Genomic DNA, 12,837 nt, shown 5'->3' on the forward strand with positions numbered 1-12,837 from the left:
TTTTACTGTGTACTATGGAATGATCTTTTAAGAGTATTGGTCAATTTTGTAAACATAGTAGATTTGGGTCAAAAATGTGTCATCTTCTTGACTTATCCAATACTAATCAGTTATTTCTTACCTCAGCTTCAGCAGGACCCTCTCTAATTTTTGAGGTCTTCCTAGATTTATAATAGACTAGCTTTATAATAGAGGAAGGAGAAGCCAGAAGGATTTTCTCTTCTGGGACCTGAGTTTCTTCTGGTTCTTCATTTTTTGGAGTATTTGAACTAATTGATCTTGGCACTTTTGTCTTGGACTTCAATGACTCTGGAAGAAAGAGCAAAACTAATGACTGTGTAACTTTGTGTTACTTAAATCTAATTTATGTTCCAGTCAAAGGAAATTATCACAGTGAAGTCATTTTGGTCTTCTTAAACTATGAAGGGCAACAATTATATGCCACACAGTATAAAAATATACAGGTTCTTCATCAAGTAGAGTCCTGGAAAATGAAGCTTTTCTCTGGTATGAGTGTTAGCAGTCACAATCTTGTGATGTGGTTTTCATCTTTATGTACTCTACCATCCAGTAAAAAATGGCCTTCTTGTTGATCCTCAAACCCATCTACAAGAAGATCAAAGATTGACCACCATGATTTTGCTATATTTCCTTCTTACCTGCCCCTTTTAGACTCCTAGTTTCCTTCAATTTTCAGCTCCTTTGAGAATTTTAATTAAATATTTTATTTTTAACAAATGCATGTAAAAACAATTTTAAGGTTCATTTTAAAAATAATTTTTAGTTCAAAATTCTCTCTCTTTCACTTCCTTCCCTCCACCCATGAATAAGGCAAGCAATTTAGGCGTGTTGTAAAAAAAATCAGAGAAGACAAGAAAAATATTCTTTTAAAAAATGTATGCTTTGAGCTACATTCAGATTTTTTTTCCCTTCTTTCTCCAGAAGGTAGATAAATTTAATTTTTTTTATCATAGGTACATAATTTTTTTTCTAGGATTTGTACTACTGAGAATAGCTAAATCATTTACAGGTGCTAATTGTACAATATTGTTTTTCCTGTATTCAGTGTTCTATTTCTGTTCACATCACTTTGCATCAAGTTTTTCTATTTTTTTTCTGAAAGCATTCTGCTCATTATTTCTCATAAATTATTATAAAATTCCATAAAATTATATAACATAAATTGTTCCTCTATCCATCAGTTGATGCTATCCTCTCAGTTTCCAACTCTACCTTCAGAAAAAGAGATATTATAGATATTTTGTATATATAGGTCCTTTTCCATTTTTATCTTTGTAATAGATATGTAATGGAGTTCAAAGGGTATAAACAGTTTTATGCCCCTTTGGAAAGAGTTCAAAATTGCTCTCCAGAATGGTCAGATCAGTCTACAACTTTATCAGCAGTGCATTAGTATCCTAGTTTTCCCACATACCCTCTGTCACTTGTCATTTTCCTTTGTTGTTGTTGTTGTTGTATAAACTAATCTGATAGGTACCTCATTGTTTTAATTTGCATATCTCATATCAATAATGAATGAGAATAATTTTTCATACAACATATGTAGCTTTGATTCCTTCATCTGAAATCTGCTGGTCTATATCCTTTAATGATATTTCAACTTGAAGATGAATAACATTCCTATACATTTGATTAATTCCTCTATATATTTGAAAGTTGGGGACTTTATCAGGAAACTTGCTATGAATTCAATTCCCTCCACTCTGATGCTGCTTTCCTTCTAATCTTGACTGTATTGGGATTTTTTTTTTTTGCGCAAAAACATATTAATCTAATGTAATATAAATTATCCATTTTACACCTCATAATCTTGTCTATCTCTTGTCTCACAATAAATTCTACCCTTAGATATAGATCTGACAGGCAAACTATAGCATACTCCCTTAATTTGCTTATGCAATACCTTTTATGTCTAAATGATCCATCATGAATTTCAACAAGTAGACTTTCTTGGTCACTCTCAGATTATAATTCCTTCACCAAATGTATCTTTTAATTATTTCTTGTGTACTAATGAATATAGATGTCCTCTCTTCCCATAGAATCTTCCCATAGAATCTTGGGTCTTTGAAGGCAGGGAACTTAGATGATTATGACGGTATTCTGAAGTTATGAATATATGGAACATAAGGTAGGTGAAAGTTTTAGTTCCTTTAATATAGAAGGTTGTGTACCATTCTATACTGTTAAATTATCCCCAACTTCTCTAGATATTACTGAGCCAGCCATGTGGAAATAGCAAATAAGAAGGCCCTAGGACTCTATGAGTGGATAGAAAAGTGCCAGGTTAATTTTAATTTGGACAGGCACAAAATGATACATTTATAGATAAGTTTTTGAATTATATCTAGAAAATGAACAGCTTCGCAGGATCTATAAAATCTTGAGAACAACACCTGGAAATCATTATAGACAGTCCCCTAAAAATATCAGGCTTTTCTGTTGCTACAGTACAAAAAATAAAATATAAATCATCCAAAGGGCATAGAAAGTATCACAAAGCCAAGTCAAAACCTCCCGACAGCTATGGTTCAACAATTTGTGGAATAACATTGTCTGGAGTAAAATATTTAGGCAACCTCCATTCCAACTTTGATCCTGAGCACCCAGAGTTGAAAAACCAGCTCAAGCAGCTGAGACCTCTCTTTTCTCTGGACTAGGCTCTTAACCTAACTAGCTGCCTGGGCTTGATTTTTTCTCATCACGCTGGGCCATCTTTGACAAACTGGCTTAAAGGCCTGTTGCAATGGAGGATTGGATTTTCATCTAAAGTTAGAAGGGCTCAAACCTATTACTCTCTTTTTCTCTTTACTAATAAATACTTGTAAATATAGTAATGGTCTACAGATTAATTTTTTTTATAACAACCTGTATAATTTTGGTCACCACATCAATAAATGAAAAGGATCAACTACTCTGAGTTCCAAGGATAGGGTGGCAGATGACCAATCTAGGGACTTAAAACTGATGGATTTCAGTCTCTTCTGGATTAAAAGGAAATAGTTGAGGTTACATGATACAAATTTAGTAAAGGATGAGAATAGACAAGGAAGGGCAGCTCAGTTGCACAGTTGATAGAGCACTGGACCTGAAGTCAGGAGGACCTGAGTTCTAATCTGATATCAGAAACTGAGTAGCTGTGAGACCCTAGTAATCCATTTAAGTCTTCTTGCCTCAGTCTCTTCATTTGTGAAATAAGCTGGAGAGGGAAATGGCAGAGCATTCTAAGTATCTTTGCCAAGAAAATCACAAATACGATCATGAAGGCAGATGTGGCTGAAATGACTGAACAACAACAGAACAACATAATATGATAGTCATCAAATCTATGAATATTCACATTGTCAATTATAACCTGTATAAACTTTATTATTAACAAATCAAAGAAAGGTATTTTATAGAGCAGTCATAGCTGTCATTTAAAGAATTTGATGAATGTGTATATGAGAGTACTTCACTGAACTAGGAGTTAAGCAAAGAACAGGTTAATTAGTACCATGATTACACTGATTAGGGAATTTTCAGGTGATGAAACTCCTTCAAGTAGTGCATGTTATTTTTTCCTTTTATATGAAATTCCTTTTTGAGTTCTTCTGCAGTCTGAGACAAAATTCCCATTTTTAAAGTTTTGCTTCTATTTGTTTGGATTCCATAATCCTCTGCTGGTTCTGCTTTTTGCATTTCTCTCCCATAAAAGTTTCTGAGATTTATGTTTTCTATTTTTCACTCACTTTTCCAGCCTTTTTTTTCCCCTCATGGACTAGGAATTTCACAAGTTTATAGGTGATTCTACTTCTCTTCTGCTGGATTGTGGGATTAGGAAAGGTAGCTAATTTCCCCTGAGGCTAAGTCCATGGAGGCTTGAAAGGACCCAGCCAGATGGACTTCTGTTCCTCACTTGAGACTGGTGCCAGAGCCTAGCACTTCAAGGGGTGAGTCTAAAGTTCTCTTTTGCTAGTATATCCCCCATACTAGGATCCCAAAGTTAGAGTATACACAATTGCAAAACCTAGTGTGGCAGGTGTGTGTGTGTGGGTCGGGGGGTTGGCCACACTCCCCTGTGTGCAGTTTTGCTTCTAGTTCCCCTTTATCTCCTGAAAATCAACTTTCTTTGGTTATCTTTCATGTTGTGTTCATAGAGAGAGCCCCATGACTCCATCTTGCTGTTCAATTGGAATTCCCATCTTTTTGAATCACTTTTTAACAATTTACATAGTTGGGTAGTCAGAAAGGTTTTGACTTTTCCTCCTACTAAGCCTCCATCTTGACTTTGTACCAGTTAGTAAGCTTTTGAGGCTGTATTTAGACTCTGAACTTCCTGACATTAAGCCTAGTATTCAACCAATTGTAATATTTATTTGCCTTATACTTGATGGACTTGAAATTAGGAGGACTGAGGTTTTAACATTTCCACTAACTTTTATAGACTATGTGACTTTGGACAATTCAATGAACTTGGCTGAGACTAGGTTTCCTTATTGATAAAAAATAAGAATATTATTAATTACATTATATAGTTCATGGAGTTTTTAATGGGATAACATAAAATATTTCAATCATTAAAAAACTTGCTAATAAGAGTTATTACTATTACCACTTCACCAAGTGTTCTCTTTTTCTCTATATTTTCCCCTCAAAACCTCTTAATATGATCCCTTTTTCTTTTCTTTTTATTTTCTCCTCTTCCAAATCTAAATATTTTATTTTTTAACCCTTCTTTTATGTCCTAGTAACAATTTTAATACAGACAGTTGTAAAGATTAAAATTTAGGGAAGACTGGGAGACTGAGGAATCTGGCACGTGTCCAGGTCATAGAGAGGCCTAGACACAACCTCATCTACATTATGAAAAAAAGCCATGCCTGCCCCAAAACAGAAGTCCAAGCGCCAAGAGAGCCTTTGAATCAGCTTAAATACCTTCTCGATCTCGGCTCAGGTGAGATTACAAGGCATTCTGGGGAAGTGGAGCAAAGGCTCGTGGGGATTGTAGTCCTGTATTCCAGTCTATTTTTTAAATTTTTCCGTGTGATCATTTTTGGAAAAATTAATTTTTCCCCAAAAGGATCATAAAAACATAATCAACTTAAAAGATTACAATAAAGTGAGGATAAGAGAAAAAAAGAAAAAAAATACAATAAAAACAGTAATTGCTGAACGCATTGACAAAAAGCCGGTTAGGGGGCAGTCCCCTTTGGCATGAAAGTATACATACAAATAAATGTTCAATCAACCACACCCAAAGTTCAATTTTGTGCAACTTGTGGTCTGGAGGCTTCTTCATGGTGGCTTCTCCAACAGTTCAGTTCTGGATTCAGAGACGTAGCATCTTCTTTACCTAAAATTCTTCTCAAAAGGAATTTAAACTTTGCAATTTACAATAATATTTTTTCATATTTCCCTGTGTTGTGGGTGATTGAAAGATACAGAATCAATTAGGGATGCATGGCTGAGGTATGAGGTATATGAATCAATTGGCAAGAGATATTAAAAATACATCAGAAAAATCAAAAGGAAAAGAAAAATTTCTGGATGAAAATATAGACTATCAATGTCTTATGTGTAAAAATTCCAAGTAGAAGAAAAATAAATCTATAACAGGTCCTTCAATCAGGGCCCAATCAAATGATCTAAGTAATGATCCATTTACCCAGTCAATAGCCAGGACTACAGAAAGGTACCACACTATGGAAGGCAGAAAAGGGGACCAGATTATAGGAGCCAAGGTTTCGGGGATACTCATCTGTGAGTATTTTCAGAGTGAGTGTGGATACAAGGAAAGCCTATGTCTAGCAATGATAAACAGTAACCTTGAGTCTTCACACTAGGTTCAAGACCTTTGTATTGGCCTAGAAGTGCATCAATCCATCCTGGATTGGCCTTTCTTTGGCTCTGTGCAATGGCTCTTATGTGTATATCTTGTCCTGGAATAAGACAGAATCATTAAGCAAAGTCCCATAATTTATTTAAACAATTAGTGGCATCATTTTTATAGTCACAAGTTTTTTAGGCATGCTCTGACAAATGTATCTTACACTTGTAGTACTGAAAAATCAAAACCTTAATATTGGTGACATGTGCTTCAAATATAAAAAGGAGAGAAAAAATAATAAAAAAACTGCAAAAGTATATTGCACATGCAAGAAAATATATACTAATAAAAGAGCTTTAAAAAATTCAAAAATATAGCTTATAATCATTGACACTCTTTGTCAGTTAAGAAAATATAAAATGCAAGGCTTTCTCACCAAAAAATGAGATCCATTTCCTCTTTGTATCTGGCCATGATCACTGTAAGTAGAAGGCAAATGAATTGAACAAGGTTAACAATTTTTTCATCTTTAAAAATACAGTAGTACAAATATGTAGTTATCAAAATCCCCAAAATTCTCAATAGCCCAATTAACTACAATAGCAAACAAACACACTTTCATATTTCACATAAGTTGCTGTATGACATTTTTAAAACCTATGAATTGATGGACATTTGTCACAATTTTTACAAACATAGCAATCCTTCAACCTTGGTATTTAAATAGAGTTTTTAAAACAAAGTAAAACTCATCTTTGGTTTAGAACATGATCAAGAAATCTATATATCATTCTGGTAGAAGTAAAATAGTGAGCTGAAGAGCATAAGAGCATAAATAAAGGGGTGCTCCTTTTGGAGGCTTTTAGGGGTACAAATGCCCTGAGATTAACTGCCCAACTTCCATTCACATATTTAGAAATGCAGGAAGGTTGGGGGTTATAAAATGTATTTCACTTCATCTAATGGGCCTTAGGGCAGGCAAAAATAACCAGATTGTTAAAAAAAAATTACAAAAATCATTATTTTAAAAATCCTTTAAATCATTGAGGTATTTAGCACATTAAATTTCCAAGGTTGTTAATAAAATTATAACCAGTTCTGAAGTCCATCTATCCTCAGCAAAATAGAAAAAGCTGTTTTTTTCATATATGGGCTTATTTACAATAATATTTGTTCAACACAGTTATAGGGGAAAAACAACAGAATTTTTAAAACTCAGTACATTCAAAATAAATTCAATCAACCTTCAGTTCAAGCAGAATAATATTGAATCCAGTGATATATGAACTTAAAATCACAAAATTAAACCATAACAAAAAATGCAATAGAATACAGAGATTTTTATAAACTATTGGAGTCTGAAATGCCTCAAAATATAGCCTTTAGTCTCTTCAAAGTTCCTAGGTTTTTTTGTTTGTTTGTTTGTTTGTTTGTTTGTTTTTAATTATCCTTTAAATGTCTATTGTCAGAAGGTAGAGTAGTAAAGGCTAGGCTGCGGGGTTCAAGGGACCTTTCCAGGGCCCCATAGCTGGGAAGCATCTGAGGCCAGATTTTAACTAGAGACCTCCCGTCTCTGGGCCTGGCTTCCAGTTCGCTGGGCCACCCATTTCCCCCTTCAAAGTTAGTTGAATCTTCTCCCTGACACGCAGGTGAAGTTAATGCTATTACCAGAACAGTGAAACGGTATCCTTTTAAACCCATTGCTTTTTAGGTTTCTGTTTGAAAAGATCTGTTTCTTCTCCTCTAGTCTCTCTTTCCCCTCTCCCCTGATATGATCCCTCCTCCTGTCCCAGTCCACGTGGAGCCCAGGCCACCCACATGGAGCCAATACACCCCTGTTTGCTCAGAGGCTTAGCCCAAAGGGAAAATTTCTTCCCCCTCAGCCCACATGGCCAATACTGTTACCAGCTGGTCGCAATGAGTCCTGAGCTATCTGCTCCAAGGATCTGGGTGATGAGCCGTCTGGGGTCACGCTCATGGGTCTGGGGCTGGGGTGATGAGCCAGAGTGCAGACAAGCTCGGAGCAGGCAGCCGGGGTGGGGCCGGGAGAAGTGGCTGTCCTAAGTGGATGGTGGCGACAGGCAGGCAGGAGCTGATCAACAGCTTTGGGAGGGTAAAAAAAAATGGGGAAGTGGAGCAAAGGCATGTGGGGATTGTAGTCCTGTATTCAAGTCTATTTTTTACACAGTCAAGGGTTAGGCAAACAGGGCTGTGACTTGTCCAGGGTCACAGCATTAGGAAGCATCAAAGGCTAGATTTGAACCCAGATCCTCTGGACTCCAGTCTTGATGCTCTATTTTCTGAGCCACCTAGATACTCCTAATCAATGCTCTATTTGTATGCTTGCTCTCATTACCTGCATCTTCTCTTCACTGACTTCCTTCAAGTCACATATAAAGTCTTGCCTTCTACAAAACAAAACAAAACAAAACAAAACAAAACAAAGCCAACAACTCTGAATATTTATGAATCTTGCTGCCATCTCAGTTTGTCCATATCTGGACTGTATATTGCTATTTATATGCTGTCTCCCTTCTTAAATGATTATCTCCTTGGGAGGAAGGATTTTTTTTTTTCATTTCTTTTCATCCTCAGAGATTCACAATGTCTAGCACATAGTAGCCATTTAATAAATGCTTGGTTACTTGACTTAGAATACTCCCATAATCATCGTACTCTTCTCTCTAGTCTCTCATATTTTAGCTAGTATCTTCCTTTCTTAAAAACACTTACCTTGTGTCTGAGTATCAATTCTAACACAGAAGAGTAGCAAGCTCTAGACAATTGGGTTTAAGTAATTTATCCAGGGTTAAACAACTAAGATGTAGCTGAGATCAACTTGAATCCAGGTCCTGCTGAATCCAGGCTTGGTACTCTATCCACTGTGATATCTACCTGTACCTTAGTATTTTCTGAGAATCCCAAGTATCCCCTATTCTGAAATATTTCCTTGTTGATTAGATTTTTCATTCTCCGGTTTTTTTGCCCTAAATATCTCTTCTATTTCTCTAGCAATATCTTACACCATACTGTTTGAACTATCATCTCCATTTCCTCTCTTCTCACTCCTTACTCAATGTTCTATCAGATATAATATTTTCACTCAAGTTAAACTGTTCTCTCCAAATTCACTTCAAAACTTGATCTTTCTACCAATTTCCTCTTCCCCCAAACTTGGATGACCACACTCTACTTGGCTGCTAGATTATTCACTCCTTCTGGAAGAGATCAAGATATTACTTCTATTACTCATGAAGAAATGGAGGAACATCAGGTTTTACCACCTGCCCTGCCTTTGTTTCTGCCTCTTAGACTTCCAGACTGTACCTAAATCTTCTTACCTCTGTAAATGCCAAAAGTGTAAGGATAATTTTAGTGTTTTGACTTAAAATCTAAGTGGTCGCCATGGGAAATTCCCAAACATGAAAGTACCAAGTCAGTGGGGTTTATGGAGATTTTAATTAATAAAGAAAGATGGAATTAAGGGAAAGAGAGAGAGAGAGAGAGACAGAGACAGAGAGAGAGAGAGAGAGAGAGAGAGAGAGAGAGAGAGAGAGAGAGAGAGAGAGACAGAGACAGAGACAGAGAGAATTAATTTAAACTGCTCTGTCTCAGGCTGAGCCAAGCAGTGGAAAAAGGTCTAGGCCAAAATGGCCTAGGCCTGAGCCTAATGGAGAGCAAGTCAGTCTTTATCACTCACCACAAGACTGTCTCCAAGCTGGGTTCTTCCACTCTAAACTGAAATTACTCTCCAAACTGAATTCAAATTATCCATGAACTGTTCCTTCACCTTCTTTTAAAGAAATTTTTCTCTTATGTCACCTCCCCTAAATTTTCACATCTACCAATCACAGTAGATACTTTTTTCCAGGACTTCCCATTCTTAGTTTTCACCTTCTTTGGTTTTCACCTTCTCTGCTTAGATTAAATCTTCTGAGTACTTCACAACTCTTTGTTAAGCTTGCCTTTTTTTTAAGTTACTTGACCTTTTTGTGATTAATTTAACCTTTACAGATACTTAACACCTTTTTGTATTAGATCTAAAAATAGACCTATCTTAAGGTTCTAGCTTTGCTATAAGGTATGAATTAAGTTCCTTCATTGTTCAATGAGGAGGTTACAACTTTTATCATCCCCTAAAGCATGTCTGAGTAGGGTGGATTAATTTTAAAATTAAAACTCCTAAGGTTACTATGCCCATTGAAGGATAATATGGTCTACTGGTCTAACCTAAAGACTGTTATGCTTCGTGATATGAAAGATATCTGATGATTCAATGGATAGGCTTATATGCAGTCAAGAAGATGAGTTCAGATCTTCTCTTAGATACTCACTAGTTATATGACTGGAAAAATCACTTAACATCTGTTTGTCTCTATTTTGTCAAATGTAAAACAGTCATTATAAGCCTATCATTATGAGCCTACCTCACAGGATTGTTGTAAGGATTAAATTAGAAAATATTTGTAAAAAGTACTTAGCATAATGCATAACTTTATAAATGCTTATTCTCTTCCACTACTATTTACTAGAGAACTGGCCCATTAGGACTACAGAATAGAATATTTCCATCCTCATTGAAACTGAACTTTTAATGCTTTGTCTCCCACAATTTGAATGTGAAACCTTTCAGAGCAGTCATTGCCACCTTTTTTGTTTAGCTTTAGAACTTATAATATTTCTTGGAATATAGTAGACACAACTATTTTGTAAAAAAACAAAAACAAAACATTCATTTATTTTCAACACCCATTCTGTCAAAAAAGGCATTAATCTTTTTCTGTAAATGACTTTTAAATATCATAAAATGTCAGTCAACCAATGATTCCTCCAATATTTATAAGGCATCTTTAAATAGAAAAGTGCAGTCTGTGAGAGAAAGATCATTTCCAGAGATCCAGTTTTCAAAGTAGTAACAGGGAGGAACCATGCATAACAGATTGTTCTTCAAATATTCCATATATATTTCAACTAACTTGTCATATAACCAGTTGCAGTCAGTTCTTAGCCATTTAGAATCCATCTTCTTCCCAACAGAGTGAGAAATAATGAAAAACTTTTATTAAAGAACCTCTCTACTACCCTTGAAGAAAGAACACACACACACACACACACACACACACACACACACACACACACACACACACACAAGATTACCAGATCCAGATCCAGTACCAGACTTCAGTAGAGACATATAACAAAATGACTTGCAGAAAAGGAATTCATAGAAGAATGTGTGAATAATAAGATAGTCTCCAGGGTCACATATTTCCATGCCTCTTGTGTATATCATGCATACACAAAATAATCACAAAATTAATATAATTTTGTTCAGTAATTAAAGTATGAGGTAGAAATACTGAGTAAAAATGGCTGCATTCCTATAGAGCTCTAATGTGACAGTTGCCCCTAATTTTGTTGACTTTCTGCAGTAGGTAATAGTCATAACTCCTGCATCGCTGGTTAGATTTCCTCTCTTTCCCACCCATTCCATGAAAGTGGCAGCTGTAGTGTCATTAGTTACAGTACTCTTGGACTGATTTACATCTTCAACTTTATTGCCACTCCCTTGTGCCACAGTCTTGATCTGTTAAATGATAGATTGACCAACTTTAAATATTTCTTTAGTTAATGAAGCTTTGATATCCCTCAAAACTCATCTGATGATTTTATAGTCACCTTGGTTGCCAAATAAATGGACTTTTGGAGTATAAGTGTTCTTTTCCCAGTATGGGCAATTTAATTCAAAAAGCATTTATTGTGCTCACTTTGTGCTCAGCAATAATTATTGGGCATGAAAAACCAAATAAATATTTTTGTCTTTTAGTAATTTACAGATTATGTTCTACAAGGATAAATAATGTGTACTCACCTAAGTTATTACAAATTATATACAAAATTATTTTGAAGAGGGAAATACTAATAACTAGGACAATTAAGAAAGATTTCTTTTAAGAAGTAAAAGTTTGAACCTTGAATGGAGAAGAGAATATCTTAAATATGGAGGATACATTGTGCAAAGGACAGAGGCAGAAGATGCCACATTTTAAGTAAGAAGTATCATTTGGACTTTTATTATTAGACCCTTACCTCCTACAGAACACCATGCTAGGAAGTAACATAGGATAGTATTGAAATTTCTATATCATACCTGAACAGTGGTGTTTGTGTTTGTGTGTGTGTATGTATGTGTGTATGTGTGTGCTCAACTGTGTGTATGATCCAGAAGCTCTTCTAATATCATCTTTTCTTATACAGAATGTACAATGAAGCAGAGGCCTAACTGTGTCTGAAGTAGATGCTTTTAAGCAGGGCACAAAATTGAGAATGTTGACATGGCTTGTAAATCTTGTTACATTAAAAGAACAACAACAAAAATTTAGCTCAGGTTTTCAGTTGTTAGGGTAGGACATTCTTTCCTGCCCTCCCCAAACCTTATTTGTCTCCTCCTTTTCCCCCTCCCCCTCTTCCTCCCCTTCCCCCCCCTCCCCCTCCCCCTCCCCCTCCCCCTCCTCCTCCTCCTCCTTCTCCTTCTCCTTCTCCTTCTCCTTCTCCTCCTCCTCCTCCTCCTCCTCCTTCTCCTTCTCCTTCTCCCCCTCCCCCTCCCCCTCCTCCTCCTCCTCCTCCTCCTCCTTCTCCTTCTCCTTCTCCTTCTCCTTCTCCTTCTCCTTCTCCTTCTCCTTCTCCTTCTCCTTCTCCTTCTCCTTCTCCTTCTCCTTCTCCTTCTCCTTCTCCTTCTCCTTCTCCTTCTCCTTCTTCTTCTTCTTCTTCTTCTTCTTCTTCTTCTTCTTCTTCTTCTTCTTCTTCTCTCTCTCTCTCTCTCTCTCTCTCTCTCTCTCTCTCTCTCTCCAACTGAAAATTTACTTTTTACGACTTGCCATGGGCAGAATTTCTTATTTTTTACTGGCCAAAAGCATTCCATTTGCCACTCTGCCCTTCTTTCCTGAATATCTTTAGCCTACTCGCTCTAATGCTTCAGCAATAACATTAACTTGCGATTGCCATTT

The sequence above is a fragment of the Monodelphis domestica genome, chromosome 1, assembly GCF_027887165.1.
Source record: "Monodelphis domestica isolate mMonDom1 chromosome 1, mMonDom1.pri, whole genome shotgun sequence".
Classification (NCBI taxonomy): domain Eukaryota; kingdom Metazoa; phylum Chordata; class Mammalia; order Didelphimorphia; family Didelphidae; genus Monodelphis; species Monodelphis domestica.